The 19450-nt window shown below is 43.4% G+C and overlaps 1 protein-coding gene across 11 annotated transcripts in view; it reads right to left on the bottom strand.

The window, feature by feature from the left end:
* LOC123803754 (NF-kappa-B-activating protein-like) overlaps positions 1-19450 on the bottom strand; it is a 39903-nt gene that overhangs the window by 10012 nt on the left and 10441 nt on the right. The window contains exons 3-8 of one of the 11 annotated variants that reach the window (XR_015723338.1): positions 18445-19113; positions 17842-18002; positions 8810-8897; positions 7490-8030; positions 4988-5103; positions 1071-1351 (exon numbers count right to left, since the gene is read on the bottom strand). The gene's annotated coding sequence lies outside the window, so the exon portion shown is untranslated. The other 10 variants (XR_015723337.1, XR_015723340.1, XR_015723336.1 and 7 more) reach the window with 10 other exon arrangements.

Below are 19450 nucleotides of genomic sequence, written 5' to 3'. Positions count from 1 at the left end.
AGTGTGGCTGTCCCTTGCTTACATGCTATAAATAACCAAATTAACCCATCTACAGGATGTGGGCTGCAGACACCAAGCTCGCAAAAAGAAAGCCTGGAATATTCCCCAGGATGATGGGACTTCAGCAGGTTTACAAGGTAAATGGCCAGCATTACAAAATAACACTTGCCCTGCTGAGGACTGCTGATTTCAGGGTCAGCAAGAGGGGGTTTCAATCTGCTTAACCCTAAAGTGAGACACAAGCAACATTCTTGTCGGAAAGAGAATAGATCAAGGCCTGGCTCCAGACCTGGGAATGTCCTGGTGAGCTCCCCCCCTTTTTAAAGATTTTATGTATTTATTTGTCAAAGAGCATGCAAGCAGGGGGAGCAACAGGCAGAGGGAGAAGCAGGCTCTCTGCTGAGCAGGGAGCCCAACGCGGGACTCGATGCCGGGACCCTGGGATCATGACCTGAGCCAAAGGCAGAGGCTTCACCGACTGAGCCACCCGGGCGTCCCTCCTGATGAGCTCCTTAAATGAAGTTCTCAAGAAGCAGGTTCCTGTGGGGAAATGGAATTGGGAAGTGAGCTTCGAGACGGGTAAGCGGTTACCTGATTCCAGGTGGCCGCCAAAGGGCACTTTGGCTTGGAGCAGTTGTGGCAGTGAACTTGGTCATCCACGATCTGGCATCCGAAGTAGTCTTTCGGACCGGCCCTGCGGCAGACCTGCCTACAGCTCAAGAAGCACCTGTGTTCGCTGCCGGGCTTGACCCAGAAACTGCTAGCACTCGGGTACGCTCTTCTGTGAAAGCACTTCTTCTTCTGATTTTGATCCAAATCCAAGACGACTTGGATCAGATTCAACAATCATACCGTATCTTGGGGCGCCTGGGTGGCTCAGTCGTTAAGCGTCTGCCTTCGGCTCAGGGTGTGATCCCAGGTCCCTGGGATCGAGCCCCACATCAGGCTCCTCCGCTGAAAGCCTGCTTCTTCCTCTCCCACTCCCCCTGCTTGTGTTCCCTCTCTCTCTGGCTGTCTCTCTCTGTGTCAAATACATAAATTAAATCTTAAAACAACAACAACAATCATACCATATCCTACACAGCTCTGCCGTGCGCGTCTGCTTTCGGACTTCTTCAGGGCCTGCCACTCCTCCACCACATGTCCCCTTTTGGGAGGGGCTGGGGCTGTCCTTCTCTGCATGTTTCCCTGAGCACCGACTTTGAGCTCAAAGGGGGAGACAATGCTCAGGTATGCAGAGGTCCCTTAAGAAATTGCATCCAGGCCGACAGGACTGCCATAGACATGTGTATTCTTTGTGTAGATTTCCTAAGTGCTTGCACAGAGCAATTAGCTCCGAGAAATAAGGACACTGGGAAGTTTGGAGGAAAAAAAAAGAATATGTTCCTTTCAATGCCTGACTCAGAACTTTGAAAAATTATTAGTTATTCCTGAAACTCTTCTAAAATATCGTCACTTCTGTGACATACTGTGCTGCGGAAGGAACTAATCATCTTATACCTCTGCTTAGAAACGTCTGCCTCAACAGCACATAAAGTCCAATGATACAAGAAAGAAACACCATAAAAACAAGACAGAGGGTTGAAAGATTCTACAAGTGCAGATTTAGGACAGTTTAGATAAGAACTAGGGCAATGAGGGATTTTTCTTCATTTCTTTGCTTTATTTTAAAATGCCTCTTAGGGGGCACCTGGGTGGCTCAGTTGGTTAAGTGTTTGACTCCTCATCTCAGCTCAGGTCTGGATCTCAGGGTCATGAATTCAAGCCCCACCTTGGGCTCCATGCTGGGAATGGAGCCTACTTAAAAAAAAACAAATTAAGGGGCACCTGGGTGGCTCAGTTGGTTAAGTGTCTGACCCTTCATCTCAGCTCAGGTCTGGATCTCAGGGTCATGAATTCAAGTCCCACCTTGGGCTCCATGCTGGGCATGGAGCCTACTTAAAAAAAACAAATTAAGGGGCACCTGGGTGGCTCAGTTGGTTGAGCATCTGCCTTCGGCTCAGGTCATGATCTCAGGGTCCTGGGATTGAGCCCTGCATCATCGGGCTCCCTTCTCCATGGGGAGTCTGCTTCTCCCTCTCCCTCTGTGCTCTCTCTCTTTCAAATAAATAAATAAAATCTTTAAAAATAATAAATTAATTTAAAAAATAATAAAATGCATCTTAGGGAGGAAAAAGAACTGGAGTAATAATGCAGTGTTTCTGATTCTCTGCCAGCCTGTCCATCTAGATATTCTGCAATAATTATTAGAAATAGAAAGGTAAAAAATACTGCTATTGTGCTTACATCCATTACAAGCCGCCAAAAGAGTTTGACCACCAGAGGGAAAGCTCACATTTCTCAAGTCTAAGCAATCAAAGTATAAAGCATTTGATCCTTAGGACGCCTGGGTGGCTCAGTTGGTTAAGTGTCTGCCTTTGATTCAGGTTGTGATCACAGGGTCCTGGGATCAAGCCTCATGTGGGGCTCCCTGCTCAGCGGGGAGCCTGCTTTTCCCTCTCCCTCTGCCTACTGTTCTGCCTACTTGTGCTCTCCCTTTGTCAAATAAATAAATAAAATCTTTTTTTTAAAAAAAGCATTTGATCCTTTCTTCCTTTGAAGTGGTCTGATCAATTTAATTTGGGAAGGAAAGGAGGATTATCCACTGGAGATTTAAAATATTTTTCAGCAGAACAACTGTGATTAGAAAAAAAATTTTTTAGGTAAATGTATAAAAATATACCTCCCACAGGACAACTTCTTAAAAAATCTGATGATTTAAAATTAACAAGGAATAAAAGAACAAAGGGGATAATGGTGGACTAGGTTATATCCAACTAACCTGTGTGCCAAAAAATGATAAATTCTGGCAAAAATGAAAAACTGTTTGCAGGCATTGGAGAGTGACCTAAAGGGTAGAAATTGAAGGGGATCAGGCCATTGGAAGAAGGGAAACATTATAGGTCACTCCCACATCTAGCAGGTTCGTTGCCTTGAAATAACCCCCAGGCTGCATGGCATGTGGCCCCAGAAAGTGAGCGGAAGCTGCAGTCTCTATGGCCTTTGCAGGCAGAGGACAGCGTTCAGCGGTGCTAGATTGCCTATGAATGTAGAGAATACACTAGGAAAGGGAGGTTCCACGGGGAGTTCTCAAATGTGCATATAAACTTCTCTCAAATTCCTGAAAGACTCTAAAATTGTACATATGTGGGGTTAAAATCCAAAGAGTGCAGGGGCAGAGCAACAACTGGAAGGTTAAAAGATGTGAAACCACAGAAAGGTCGCATTTTAGGATGAAAGAGTACATACGTGGACCAAGAGAGTCTCCCTAGAAACAAAAGGAAAATTGAAACAGACATGTGCTAGAAAGGATAAAATCTGTCCATAATATAACTGCTTGCCAAGACAACCCATAACATGTTTAGGGGAAAATAACAGAAAATCCAGACTATCGAACACATAGTTTCCACAATGGTCAGGGAATGAATGAATGAATGACTAATGAAAGTAAAATAGTAACCCCCAAATTCCCCTAAATTGATCTGTATATTTAGTGGAAGTCCTATAAAAATCCCAGCAATGTTTGTTGCAGACACAGGCTAGCACATTCTAAAATTTATATGGAAAAGCAATTGACCTAGAAGAGCTAAAAGAACTTTTTTTCTTAAGTAGGCTCCACACCCAACGTGTGGCTTGAAGTCATGACCCTGATTTCAAGAGTCGCAGTTCTACCAACTAAGCAAGCCAGGCACCCCAGAGCTAAAAGAATTTGGGGGAAAAAATGAAAAGGGGTGGAATTATTCTACCAGATGTTAAGTTTTATTATGAATAAACTGAATGAAATTTAGAAAGTGTGGCATTGGCAGGAGGAAAGAAACATAGATCAATAGAACAGAATTGAGAGCCCAAACACAGTCCCACACAAATATGCTCAAATGATTTTTGTCAAAGCTGCAAAAGCAATTCCAGAGAGGAAAGACAGACCTTTTTTTTTTTTTTTTTTTTAAGATTTTATCCATTTAATTGTCAAAGAGAGAGAAAGCCAGCACAAGCAGGGGGAGAAGCAGGCTCCCGGATGAGCAAGGAGCCCGACACGGGACTCCATTCCAGGACCCCGAGCTGAAGGCAGCTGCTTAACCGACTGAGCCACCCAGGTGTCCCAGAAAGATAGACTTTTAAACAAATGATGCTGCAGCAATTGGACATCCATAGGCAAAAAAACTGACCTTGAACTAGACCTCATATATTATGCAACAATCAACTCAAAATGCATCATGGACTTAAATTAAAATTTAAAAACTTTAGGAAAAAAACATAGAACAGAATATATGGAATTTGGGGCTGGGGAAAAAAGACCTTCCCACTAACTGCCTAAAAGAATTTAGATAGAGGACCAGATCCAGGAAGGGAGCGATCACCATAGACAACTACATTATAATCTGAACTAGGGGCAATAGGGAGGAAGTTAGCAAAGTCTGTTACAATTCTCTTTGTCCTGTTGTTTCTCTATGATCCATAAAGATTTGTTTACCAAACATTTACTCTTCTATTCTTCCTGTGAATTGTCCTGCTTCCCGTTGAAGCCCCCCGGACTCCTAACTCCTCCTCCTTAGTCCAGAAAGATATTTATACCTCATTTTGCCTGACTGTCTTGGGAATCTCTCATGCTTATGTGGGTTCTCCCTCTATATGGAATTTCGATTCTCCTGTTAATCTCACGTCAATTTAATTCTTAAGACAGCGAAAAGTACCTTGAAGACTACAGGAAACAGACTACAAAAACAATTTCCAACAAAGTTCCACCCACCGCACAAAGGTGGAAATGTTAGGTGAGAATTAATTATGCCTCGGGGATATCACACACATTCAAAATTCTTTAACTACCAAATGCATTAGTCAAAGTTTTCTATTGAGACATTTCTAACACCTCAGATTTTGATCTTCCTTTTTGTGGTCCTATTATGAAGACATTGTACGGAAATTGTCACTAGTGGGGGGGATGACTAACCTCAGGCTGGATTCTTTCACGTGGTAATTCGAAAGACTTTCCATTGGCTCAGTCAGTGCCGGCTAATTTGTGCCTCAATAAGATCAAGGGGTGATTGTCTGAGATCATAGAAAAGCCTGAATTGTAGCAAAGAATAATTTGAAAATAACAACAACAACAAAAAAAAAGATAAGAAAAGGGCCGCCTGGGGCCACCTGGGTGGCTCAGCCCTTAAGCGGCTCAGGTCATGATCCCAGAGTCCTGGGATCGAGCCCCACATCGGGCTCCCTGCTCAGTGGGGAGCCTGCTTCTCCCTCTCCCACTCCCCCTGCTTGTGTTCCCTCTCTCGCTATGTCTCTGTCAAATAAATAAAATCTTTAAAAAGAAAAAAAAAGAAAGAAAAAGAAAAAAGAAAGGGGCCCCTCGGTGGCTCAGTCAGTTAAGTGACCAACTCTTGATTTTGGCTCAGGTCATGATCTCAGGGTCCTGGGATGGAGCCCCACATGGGGCTCCTCAATCAGCGGGGAGCCTGCTCCATATTTGCTCTCTCTCCCTCTGCTCAAATCCCTGTGCAAATGTGCATGTTCTCTCTCCCTGTTTCTCAATAAATAAATAAATCTTTTAAAAAGAGAATGAGAAAGAGAGAAAAAGAAAACTCGGGTGGGTTTATTAGCTTTGAGTCATGGAGAGTGTAATTTATGGGACGGAAAGGGGCTGCAGGAGTGGAGCTGGGGAGGCCAGACAGGCAGCCAAGAAAGCAGGCCCCCAGACCAGGGGCTGGGCTCAGTCAGGTGTGGCCAGGGCTGGGCAGGCCCACACCTCTCTGCTTTGTGGAGCAGGCAAAGCAAGCTCGGAGGAACAGGTAGCCTGAAGTTTGGGTGAGTTGATGTTGGCCTCCTCGGGCTTGCACTGTGCTCTCTCAGTCGGGGTCTGAAGGGAAAAGGAGCCACAAGACACAAATGGGGAAAAACACAAAATGTTCTCATCCATTTCCGAACTCTACAGCACTTTGAATGTTCAAAGAAATGTTTCCCAGTTTTATGAAGACATGAGTTACGCAGAGTCCTGTATACATTTGAGGTGTACGGCATGACCATCTGACTCACACCTACTGTGAAATGATTACCACGGTAAGTTCAGTTACCATCATCGTGTCCTAGAGATACAAACAAACACAGAAAAAGGAAAATGTTCTTTTCTTTGTGGTGACAACTCTTAGGATTGACCCTCTTACAGCTTCCATAAATACCCTACAGCAGTGGGGCCTATAGGCAGGTTGTGTATTATAACCTCAGTACTTACTTTTTTTAGAGATTTTATTTTTACTTATTTGACAGAGAGAGACAGCAAGAGAGGGAACACAAGCACGGGGGAATTGGAGAGGGAGAAGGAGACTCCCTGCTGAGCAGGGAGCCTGATGTGGGGCTCAATCCCAGGACACTGGGATTATGACCTGAGCTGAAGGCCGACGCTTAATGACTGAGCCATCCAGGTGCCCCAGTACTTTTTAAAAAAAAATATTTTATTTATTTATTTGAGAGAGAGTGAGCCCAAGCAGGGGGAGCGGCAGAGGGAGAGGGAGAAGCCGACTCCCCACTGAGCCGGGAGCCCGATGTGGGGCTTGAACCCAGGACCCTGGGATCATCACCTGAGCTGAAGCCACCCCAGTGCCCTAGTACTTATTTTTTTTAAGGGCAAATTTGTACCTTCTGACCACCTTCATCCAATTCCCCATCCCCACCCCCTCTGGTAACCATAAATCTCACCATTTTTTCTAGGAGCTTTGTTTTTTTCTTTGAAGGTTCCCCATGTATATGAGCTCATACAGTATTTCACCAAAGAAAATACGAACGGAGCCCTCCGTCTATTTGCACACACGGGAAGAGCTGTTTTACAAAACCAGGGCTGGAAACAGGGAACTAGTGTCAGCCTCTACCTCAGTCGGCCGCTTTGTGCTTTGGCTATGCTGATGCAGATGTGACCTCCAGGAAACCTGGGTCCCCCCCAGAATGAGCTCCAAGACACTGGCTTTTTGCGCCCACGTGCTCCCGCAGCAGAAGGACCAAATACTAAGATGGGAGAGGGGAAGTGAGGCGACCGAAAGGGAGAGGCCTCGGCGGACACTCTGCATTGGGCCGGCCTGGGTTGGCGTGAGGCCTGCCTTCGGTGGGGCAGCCCTCCGCACCAGAACGTCCCGGTCACCAAAGGCCACGTGAAGCAGGGTAAAGCCTCCTGTGGGGACAAGTCCCCCCTCCCACACTAATCGTGAGGCCGCTTTTTGTCTCTCCTACTATGGCGGTCTGGTGTTGGAGTCCAGCCCTGGTGAGTGGAGCTGCCTCCCCAGCACATTCCCCCGTGGAGCCCCGCAGCCCCTTTCCACTTGGCTCCTGGATCAGGTCCTCGAGGAAAGCCTGGGCCTGGGTCTGTGTGTGTGTGTACACGTGCGCATTGGGGGGAACAGCCAGGCCCGCGCTGGCACTACCGTCTTACCTTTCCCGTCTTTACTACTGTGCGGGTGCTTACCAGCAAATCAGAGGGCACGTCTTCCTCCTCAAGGTCAGGGTGATCGCGCTGCCTTCCCCCGGAGCACAGCAGTCCTCCTCAGCGGACCCTCTCTGATCTGTCTCCCCCGGAACTGGAAGCTTCTCCCTTCTTTCCGGGCAGTGTCCTCACCAGGTGTCTGCCAGCAGAGAAGCGGCAGGGGGCCAGCCCAGCGTGCCTGGTGGTTTGAGGCGCCTGTTCCGGAGGATGGCCGCCTCCTTCCTGGGAGGGACAGGAATGTCAACTTCTCTGCCTTTAGTCACTTCAAGTAACACTAGCCAGCTTGGCCCAAGGCGGCGGGGGGGGTGGGGATCTCGGTATCCCTCTGGGGCGAGGCGAGAATGATGTTGTCTTCAACGGCGGACCCAAGTGTGCCAGCGGCAGGGGCAGGCTCGCTGTCCACTGACGTGAGCGTTCCAAGTGTGCTCAGGATCCTGGCCTCAGCCCGCCATCTCTGCCTTGGAGGCTCCTTTACCTGCCACAGTGGCCCACGGGGAAAAGGACGTCGTCTTGACTCAGAGTACTGTAGCGGAGGGAAAAGAACTTTCTCTTTGCCGTTCTAGGTTTGGCGGCGCAGGGGAGCAAATTCTGCCCCATGCCCACCCCCAGCCATGTGTCTCATTGGCATGTGGGTTATTTTAGGTAGTTATTTTTAAGAAACAGAAGCCTTAATAAGTTTTTCTTTTTTGCCTCCGTGCTAACTGCCTAAAAGAAGTTAGATAGAGGTACTGTTCGAGGAAGGGAGCTATTATCATACATCAATATAATATGAACTAGATATGGCAGACAAGGGAGAAATCTTGCAAGGTATGTTTCGTTGTTTCTGGATAGTCCAGCAAACATTTTGTTTACCAAACATTTACTCTTTCCATTCTTTCTGTGACTCATCTTCCTTCCTTTGAAAACCCCAGACCCCTATCCCCTTTCTACTTAGTCCCCCATGACTTATATACCTCATTTTGCCTCTCTTTGGAATCGCTCATGTGTATGTGGCTTCCCTGTATGTACATAATTGAATTTCATTTTCTTCTGTTAAACTATCTGATGTCAATTTCATTCTTAGACCAGCCAGAAGGATCTTCCAGGATAGAGAAAAAAATCTTCCTTCCTAACACAGTGTATAATATAAATGCAGAGGATTGTAGATTGCTACAGGTTTTAGAAATTAAAATGAGGGGTACCTGGCTGGCTCAGTCGGTAGAGCTTGGGCTCTTGATCTCGGAGTTGTGAGTTTGAGCCCCACATTGGGCACAGAGACTACTTAAAAAATGAAGATGAAGGGGTACCTGGGTGGCTCAGTACCTTAAGCGTCCAAGTCTTGGTGTCAGCTCAGGTCTCAGGGTCGTGAGTTCAGGCCCAGGGCTGGGCTCCACGCTGGGCACGGAGACTACTTAAAAAGAAAAAAAAATTAACGTGAAAAAGAAAAAGATCAAAGTTTTTCTTTACTTACTTTAATAGTATTACACAAGACCAAAAAAAAAAAAAAAAAAACCACCAATGCATCTTTATCACTTAGGAAAAACTAGAACACAACTGAAGCTTGTAAAATTATAGACATAATGTATTTCAAGCACCTATCACTGTGCTCAACACTTAATACTTCATAAAAGGTAGATCACTGAGGGTTACAGGAAAAGCAAAAAGTATTGTTTCTTTCTAGTCCCTTTTCTGTGTGCAACCCATAATGTTTAAGTTTTCCGTTAGGATTCTTTGAGAACTGAGATTGAACTTTCAGCTTTCATGCATTCTGTATGGTATCTAACACATAATACAAGCTTAAACATCGAAGTAATAGAACAGGAACAACCACAACCATGAAACAACCACAGGCACAACGAAAAACCATTTTTTAAATGTTTATTAAAAGGAGATTGTAGTGGTCAATTCAAATAGTTTCATGTCCAGCCTTAAATGGAACCATATAACATCTGTAAAAGCGTAACTTCTCCATCTGTACCCATCAACATCACAGGTGACATCCGTATATGTAAGTGAGAAAACAAAATCATCTATCATGATTTTTTATGCAATCTAACTTTTGATCTGATAATGACCTTAAAAACATCTGCGCTGTGTGATCTGCACTGACCTCATGATATTGGGCAGAGTTTATGGAAGGAAGGAGGTGGTATTCCTGCTTAGACTAATAATTTATATTGTGCCATCCTGATGGTGGGGCAATGACGTTTTGCTGTTAAGGGAAAGGTGTACAAGCTTCATGTACTACAGTCTCTAGTGTTTAAGTGTTTCACAGACGTGATTTAGTTGACTGTTAAGGGAACTGTCTCTGTAAAGGAAGAAATCAGACAGGTGTTCCCATGGAGATGATATCACCGTGTCTAATTCTGAATCTACTGATTCTGAACACTGTTTCTCTCTACTTTTCTTTTTTAAGATTTTATTTATTTACTTGAGAGAGAGAGAGGCAGAGGGAGCATGAGCCGAGAGAAGGGCAGAGGGAGAGGGAGAAGCAGACTCCCCACTGAACAGAGAGCCTGACATGGGACTCGATCCCAGGACCCAGGGATCATGACCTGAGCTGAAGGCAGACGCTTAACCAACTGAGCCACCCAGGCGCTCCATGTCTCTACTTTTCTTATAGCAGCTCTGACTGATGTGGTCCAGTCACTATGTCATCTGCTCTTTTTTTCTTTTCAATAATTTTGTTGACGTTCATCCAAATTGTAGCTTGCTTGCTTGTTTGTTTGTTTGTTTATTGTAACTTCTACACCCAATGTGGGGCTTGAACTCGTGACCCCGAGATCAAGACTTGCATGTGCTGCGGACTGAGCCAGCCAGGTGCCTCAATATGTCATCTGCTCTTACGGCCTGAACACCTGTTGAAATGCTACTTGGAAACCATACCATTTATTTGCTTTCATTTACTATCTTTAATTCTTTGAAGTGATAACATAATGATATAGCTCAAAAATCCCCAAATATAACACATTCAATGAAAAGAATCGCTTAACTACCCTGCCCCACACAGGCCCACTTATCACCTAGCGTATTGTTTATGCAAATTTAAATACAAAAACACGTTCTTGTGTCTCCCATTTGTTATACAAAGGTAGAAGTATACACATGCTCTTCGCCTTTATGCCACTTGTTTAGGAAAATGGTTTGTATAACAACAAGGAGTCTCTTCGTATGGAGAGAAGAGTCCTGTACCCTAATCGAGGCGATGGTTCCATGCATTCACACATGGGATAAAATTTCATGGAGCTATAGAACACAAACAAAAACAAGAACCGACCAACCAAACAAAACCCCCCAAACAATTAAAAAGTACATGTGAAAACAGGTTAAATCCAAATATGTTCGGAATTTGAGTTAATACACTGGATCTCAATCTGGAATGAGTTTTCACCCCGGTGACATTAGGGAATGTCTGGAGACATTTTTGTTTGTCACCATTGAGGGAGGGTATTAGAAACTACTCCTTGAAGAAAATTTTTTCTGAGAAGTAAAGGAGGGATGTTGGGGAATGCAAGGTCAAGACGAATTTTGTTTAGTATTAAAGAAATTTAAATATATTCATATACAGAGGGAAAAGAGACCATAAAGGAGAGGTCAAAGTTTTAACAGAATGGAAAACAGTGGAGTAGGGAACTCCAGGGCTCCATCTCTCCCCCGAAGCAACTGAGCTGGGAAAAGCTGTCAGAATCAATTTTTGGTGAATGTTGGAACCCAGCTAAAAACTCACAACAACCAGATAAGGCTTGGTGTAAAAAGAATCTGCTGCTTTGTGGTGTTGGGGCTCAAGGTGGGCCACCCCAAGCCAAGCCACAGCACCATACTGATTATTTTGAATTCAAGTTAATAAAGAAACAGCCAGTGTAGGAACAACACTCCGATCCACCTTTGTCTCCAGAAAGTAGGGAATACATCTCCCCTGTGAAAAGCACCCTCCCTGCACCGGGGCGGGGGGGGGGGGGGGGGGAGATGCAGAGGAGGCACCAGGAGGCAGACAAACATCTTTGACATCAGGGACAGGGAATTCAGGGCCTGAGAAGCCCATGTAAACAAACCTTGTAACTTCTCCTAACTTACTACCTCGGCCCAAATTTTGTTTAGAATTCCTAACTAATTGAAGTTCCCAAACATCAGTTTTCTTTGTCCTGCCAATTTCTCCCAGATTTACTGTTTCTTTATGTAACAAGTATAAACACTGCCCGCCTCCATCATTTCTTAGGTCCTGTATCTTTGAGGCCTCCATACATATGAATTAAAGTTGGTTTTCTCCTGTTAATCTGTCTCCTGTCAATTTAACTCTTGGATTACCCAGAAGAATTTGGAAGTATAGAGGCAAATTTTTCCTCCCCAACAGTGGTAAGGGAACACTTTGGTGTTTTGAATTGTCTGCCTATCATCCTTCAGACCCCAGGCCTGTAGAAGCCTTGAGGATGGGAAGGCAGCTCTCCTGGTACTAGAAGGAGCAGTATGGACTTTATTCTCCAAGAATTGTGGTTCAGGGTCTTCTCCGCTCTGCCAGCTCCCTCAAGGACTGGCACAGTGGTTTGCCTTTGTTTTGTCTGACAAGGAGTGAACCCAGGGTTGAGGCCACTTCCTGGGTACCTTTGGCCAAAGCATTTAAAGGCACAAGTACTGGCCACAGCGTTCTGGGGCAAGAGACAACAGTCAGGACAAGGAATAGACAACTGAGAAGGGTGGGAAACACACGATTCAGAAAAGAGACACGTGGAAGAAAAAAGGCTTTGAAAAGGTCTTATGTATGCAGAGGAATCAAGAAGGCCACGTGCTAGACACATGCTCAGAAACAGCTGAGAATACCACGAGCTTTCACGTCTGGATGGCTCTCAGGCTCTGTGTAAGCAGGAAGTAAAAGATAAGGCCGAGTTGTCCATAGTCTGGCCAAGCATTGAAGGAGTGCATAATACAGAGACAATCTCCAAACACTAGGAAAAGTATAATGTCTTCTTTTCTTTTAAGATCTTACTTTTTGATGTATAGTTGACATAAAATACATTAGTTTCAGGTGTACAACACAGTGATTCAACATTATATACATTATGCCATGCTTAACACTGTAAGTGTAGTTACCATACGTCACCATACAAAATTACTGCAATATATTGCCTGTATCCCCTATGCTGGACTTTTCATCACCCTGAATTACTTGTTTTGTAACTGGAAGTTTGTACTCTTTAACCCCCTTCACCTATTTTGTCCATCCTCCCATCTTCCTCCCCTCTGGCAACCACCAGTTTGTTCTATTTCGTGTGTCGGTGTTGTTTGTTTTGTTTTTTAAGATTCCACATATAAGTGAAATCATACAGTATTTGTCTTTCTATGTCTGACTTATTTAATTTAGCATAATTTTCTCTAGGTCCATCCATGTTATTGCAAATGGCAAGATTTCATTCTTCTCATGGCTCAGTAATATTGCGTTGTGTGTGTGTGTGTGTGTGTGTGTGTGTGTGCCACGTCTTCTTTATCCATTCGTCTATTGATGGACACTTAGGTTACTTCCATATCTTAGCTATTATAAATAATGCTACAATAAAAATGGGAGTGCCTATATCATATATCTTACAATAAACATAGAGGTGGGGCGCCTGGGTGGCTCAAACTATTAAGCGTCTACCTTCAGCTCAGGTCATGATCCCAGGGTCCTGGGATCGAGCCCTGCTTCGAGCTCCCTGCTTAGCGGGGAGTGTGCTTCTCCCTCTCCCTCTACCAGCTCATGTACTCGCGTGTACGCACTCTCTCCCTCTCTCTCAAGTAAATAATATATAAAACCTTTAAAAAATAAGATATAAAAACCAAAAACCAAAAACGTAGGGATGCATACATTTTTTCAAATTAGTGTTTTTGTTTTCTTCAGCTAAATGTCCAGTAGTGCAATTACTGGATTGTACGGTAGTTCTATTTTTAATTTTTAGAGGAACCGCCACACTGTTTCCCACAGGGGCTGCACCAGTTTATGTTCCCACCAACAACGTTCAAGGATTCCCTTTTCTCCGATCTAATTTCTTGTCTTTTTGTTACTAGCCATTCTGACTGACGTGAGGTGATATTGTGGTTTTGATTTGCATTTCCCTGATGATTACTGATGTTTCATGTGTCTATTGGCCATCTGTACGTCTGCTTTGGAAAAGTGTCTAATTAGGTCCTCTGCTCATTTATTAATTTGATTGGTTTTTTGGTGTTGAGTTGTATGAGTTACTTTTAAATTTTGGATATTAACCCCTTATCAGATATATCATTTGCAACTATCTTTCTCCCATTCAGTAGGCTGCCTTCTTGTTTTATTGATCTTTATTCATTTTTGAATCCAGGAATTGATGGTAAGTATTTCAAAACACTAGCTGGCCACTAAGCTAATGGAACATAGACTTCAGTGGCTATACATGACAAAGAGTGCAGCTGTTATGTAAACCAGGATGGAGATTCCTCAAAAAATTAAAAATAGAAATACCATACAACCAGTAATCCCACTACTGGGTATCTACCCAATGAAAATAAAACACTAATTTGAAAAGATATATGTATTCTATTTACTGCAGCATTATTTACAATATCCAAGATATGGAAGCAATTTCAGTGTCCATCCATAGATATATGGGTAAGGAAGATGTGGTACACACACACACACACACACACACACACACACACACCAACACACACACAGGAATATTACTCAACCATAAAAAAGAATGAAATCTTGCCATCTGCAACAACATGGATGGACCTAGAGGGTATTATGTTAAGTGAAATACATCAGACAGAGAAAGACAAATGCCATGTGGTTTTACTTATATGTGGAATCAAAAAAAACAAAACAAACCAGAAACAGACTCATAAATACAGAGAACAAACTGGTGGTAGCCAGAGGCGAGGGGTTGAGGGATGGGCAAAACAGGTGAATGGGGATTAAGAGCTACAAATTTCCAGTTATAAAAGAAATGAGTCAGGGCACTTGGCTGGCTCAGTTGGTAGAGCATGTGACTCTTGAACTCAGGGTCATGGGTTTAAGCCCTACACTGGGGGTCGAGTCTACTTAAAAATAAATGAGATGAAAAGTACGTGGAGATGAAAAGTACAGCATAGGGGATATAGTCAATCACACCGTAATAACTTTGTGTGGTAAACAGGTGATAATTACACTTACCGTGGTGAGCATCTCATAATGTATATAATTGTCAAATCACTGTGTTGTATGCCTGAAACTCGTATCATATTGTATGTCAACTACGCTGAAATTTTATTCTTTTATTTTTTCATTTTTTTATACTGAAGTTTTTAAAAAATGAATACAGATATTACAAAAATAGCTTAGAAAGTCACTAACTAGGCAAACCTGGATTGTATGGTCTTTGTATTCTGTTCAATGAAACAGGAACAACAAAGCTAGGAGAGGGGAGAAAATGTGATTTCCAAAGTTGTCACATTCTAATATTCAGAATGTCTAATTTTCAACAAAAAATACAAGGGAAAAGAATTCTAAAAATCATATGGAATTCTAAGGGAATCTAAATAGCCAAAACAATCTTAAAAAAGAAAATAAAAGTTGTAGGACCCAGATGTCTAAATTTCAAAACTTACTACAAAGCTATAGTAATCAGGGGCGCCTGGGTGGCTCAGTGGTTAAGCATCTGCCTTCGGCTCAGGGCGTGATCCTTGTGTTCTGGGATCGAGCCCCACATCAGGCTCCTCTGCTGAGAGCCTGCTTCTTCCTCTCCCACTCCCCCTGCTTGTGTTCCCTCTCTCACTGGCTGTCTCTATCTCTGTCAAATGAATAAATAAAATCTTTAAAAAAAAAAAGCTATAGTAATCAAAACAGTATTGTACTGGCATAAGGATAGACATACAGATCAATGGAATAGAAGTGAGAAACCAGAAATCAACCCATACATCTATGGTCGATTGATTTTGGTTAAGGGTGCCAAGCCCATTCAATTGGGAAATAATTATCTCTTCAGGAAATGATGGACAACTAGATATCTATATGCAAAAGAATCAAACTGGAAACATACCTCACATCATATACAAAAATTAACTCAAAATGGAAAAAATACTAATATGTAAGAATTAAGATTATAAAACTCTCATTTATATATGGTTATATAAAACTCATATATATATAGAGAGAGAGAGAAAGAGTTATAAAACTATAAAACTCCTTCTCTTCAGGAGAAAACAGGGAAAAATTCATGATCTGGGATTTGGCAATGAATTCTTCAATATGACACCAAAGCAGAAGCAACAAAAGGAAAATTACATAAATTGGATTTCATCAAAATCAAACTTTTTGTGCATCAAAGGACACTATTAAGAAACTGAAAAGACACCCTACACAATGAGGTAACATATTTACAAATCATGTCTCTGGTAAGACGTCAGTTTCCAGAATACTTAAAAAACCCTTACAACTCAGCAATGAAAAGATAAACCACCAAATTAAAAATAGGCAAACGATTAGATGTTTTTTCCCAAGGATATGTACAAATGGCCAACAAGCATGAAAAGATGCTCAGTATCATCAGTCATCAGGGAAATGCAAATCAAGACCACAAGATAATACCTCATCCCCATTAGGATGGCTACAGTAAAAAAATGGAGGGGGTGGCTGAATTGGAGGAGTGTACAACTCTTGATCTTGGGGTTGTGAGTTTGAGCCGCACGTTGGGTTTAGAGACTACTGAAAAAAGTGGAATATAATAAGTGTTGGTGAGGATGTGAAGAGACTAGAACACTCACACATTACTAACGGGAATGTAAAATGATGCAGTTGCTGTATTTGGCAGTTCTTCAAAAAATTAAACAGAGAATTACCCTGTGACCCAGGAATTCCACTTCTACGTATATACCTGAAAGAACTGAAAATCGGTATTCAGGGACACCTGGGTGGCTCAGTCGATTAAACGTCTGCTTTCAGCTCAGGTCATGATCCCAGGGTCCTGGGTTCGAGCCCGGTATCAGTCTCCCTGCTCAGCTGGGAGTCTGCTTCTCCCTCTCCATCTGCCTGCTGCGTCCCACTGATGCGCTCTCTCTGTCAAATAAATAAATACAATATTTTTCAAAAATGGGGATTCAAACAAATAATTGTACATAAATGTAGATAGAAGCACTATTCACAACAGCCAAAAGGTAGAAAAAACCCAAATTTCCATCAATTGAGAAATGGATAAACAAAATGTGGCATATTCATATAACAGAATATTATTCAACTCAAAAAAGGAATAAAGTATTAATGGTTGTTACAAAGTGAATGAACCTGGAAAACATGATGCTAAGTGAAAGAAGCCAGACACTAAGGGCCACATATTGTATGATTCCCTAAATATTAAATATCCAGAACAGGCAAACCCATGGAGACAGAAAGCACATTAGCGGTTGCCAAGGGAGGGATGGGGAGTGACTACTAAATGAATAAGGGGTTTCATTTTTGGGTGATGAATATGCTTTGAAAGTCGATGGCAGTGATGGTGGAGAACACTGTGAATGTATTAAATGCCACTGAATCGTATACTTTAAAATGGGTAATTTTATGTTGTTTGAATTTTACCACAATTTAAAAAAATAATATAAGGGAAAAATAATCATTATGGAAAGACTATGATAAAGGGCACAAGTGGCATAAGATGTGGGACAACACATCAGTTTGAATGTCCTAAGCCTCTTTTATGTACTCTGTTTCCCCAATCCCATCCCACTCTCATTAAATCTAGATTGGTGTCTGGGTACATATTGATGAAATTGGCAATAATAGAATAAATATTGAGACGAAAAGGCTTAAGGTATAAAGGAGCTAAATCTAAAATTTGGTAATTAATCATTTTATACTTTTCATTTTTCCTAAAATTTGTTTCCAATTTTGAATTGCGGAAGGCTTGTTGATATTTTTTTCCTGGTAGAAAAATAAGATCTGATATCCCAATTTCAAGATTCAGTAGAGCCTAAAACCATATGCTACATTTGGCCTTAAGCTTTTTATACTGAAATTAATGCAGATCATGCAAGTAAGACTCTAAATGAGCACGAAAAATATGACCCGTATCAAGTCACCACTCCATCTGAGGTCTCCTGGTAGTTAAATCTCTTAGGATAGTGATGAGACGATCAACGCCAGAGGACCCATCAATTCAGATATTACAATTAAAAACAGCCAGTTTCTCAGCACAGAATATACAATTATTGAATCACTATACTGTGCACCTGAAACTAATATAACTTTGTATATCAACTATGTTTTGAGAATAATATTTAAAAATTAAATTAAATTTAAAATACCCAGTCTAACTCTAGCATCTGACACTACTAAAATACACAAAGAAAAAGAATACATTAATCTCCATCAAGGAACATACCAGGAAGTGGTTTCAAAAACTGATATTTAGGCTGCAGATCTAGACAGTAGCCTAGTGACTCTGAAACCCTCCAATTTGAGAAGGTGGATAATGGATGGCAGGAATGCAAGGATTATGCAGTAACCTTAGCAAGGCAGGCTGCAGAGGTGGTTCTTGACGCTCTGAAAAAGGAAACGAATGTCATGGTTAAAAGTTTTCCATTCACTTGCTAACTGACAAAAAGTAGAAAAAAAGAAATGCCTGTTTCTCATCAAATTCCCTATATAATTTCATAGCCACTGTATTATATTCAGGTTCTAAATAGTCCTTGATAGTCTTTGGCTTATCAAACTCAAAAAGGAAACTATTCTGCTTTAAGATATTTAAAAATATTAATTTACTGCTTAGCCTTGTCCCTTAGCACCTGAACAGATTATTAAGTTTCATTACACTCTCATATGAGCATTGTATTTGATGACATGAAAAATGAGTCCATATTTTTTTTAAGGTAGGGGTTATTTTATTATTGTGTTATTTAATATATTAAATATATATGATACAGAGATTTGGCTATCGTAATTACTGATTTGTATTACCCGGCAAGTGTACTAAAACATTTCATACCCTTAAAAAAAAAATTGCTTTCTACAAGCAAAGATCCTGGAATCCGACGCGAAGATGATGCCCGGACGGCTCCCGAGAACACACCTTGAGAGGGAGATGTAGGACGGGGCCCAGAGCCCACAGCTAAGGGCTGAGGCCACCCAGGTCTCTGCAGGGAGGAAGGAGGCGAGTCACAGCCGCGGCTACGCAGAAAGCCCGCAGCTTCGCAGGGCTAGGGGGGAGCTTCGAAGAAACGCTACGCTTCCCCCACCCCGAGGCAACACCCCGGAACCACTGCTACCGCAGGAGGGGGCCACCCGATCGTGGACACGGGAGACCGAGGACGCCTCGGCTCACAGAAGCCACTGTACCGCCACAACCCAAACCTGGGGGACCGGGGGAGACATTTCGGGTGCACCGGCAAAACTCGTCCCCAGGGCTGGGGTCGTCCTGGCAACAAGAAGGGTGCTGTGTGCCAGTGTAAATAACCCGATCGGGCAACAGGTACACGGCCTCGGTTCCGCAGGAGCCCCTCTCCCTCCCCGAGTCCCAGAGGACAAAAACCCACGTCCTTTCTCCGCCGCGGACTTGGAACGACTGCACGCACGGACCACCGGCCCCGGGCACGATCTCGCCGAAAGCTGCCGGGCGGCTGGAGCTGACGACCGAGCGATGCTGGGCCCTCGGCCTCTGGGGAGGGGCGAAAGGGAGGACACAGAGCCCACCGCTGGCCTCAAAGGGGGGCCCCTCTCGAGGTACCTTTGCGGACGCAGGACCCTCCCGCCGGAATGCGGTCTGCGCGTCTCCTCCACCCAAAGGGCCGGCATCGGACACCCCTGGGCGAGCACCAGCAGCACGCGCGGCTGCCTCTTCTCCGGGAGCCCCGTGAGTAGCCCCTTGCAAGTGTCCCTTCCAGCGCCCGGGTGGGCCTCAGCTCCTCGCCGCGACTGGGACTCAGCCCCGCCTGGAAGCACACTGTTCTCTCCCTAGAGGCTGACGCCACTCCGTCTTGCACGGCGGCGCGGTC

The sequence above is a fragment of the Ursus americanus genome, chromosome X (assembly GCF_024610735.1).
Source record: "Ursus americanus isolate L20-20 chromosome X, mUrsAme1.1.p, whole genome shotgun sequence".
Classification (NCBI taxonomy): Eukaryota; Metazoa; Chordata; class Mammalia; order Carnivora; family Ursidae; genus Ursus; species Ursus americanus.
The sequence above is the reverse complement of the archived record's forward strand: the minus strand, read 5'-3'. Positions and strand labels throughout refer to the sequence as shown.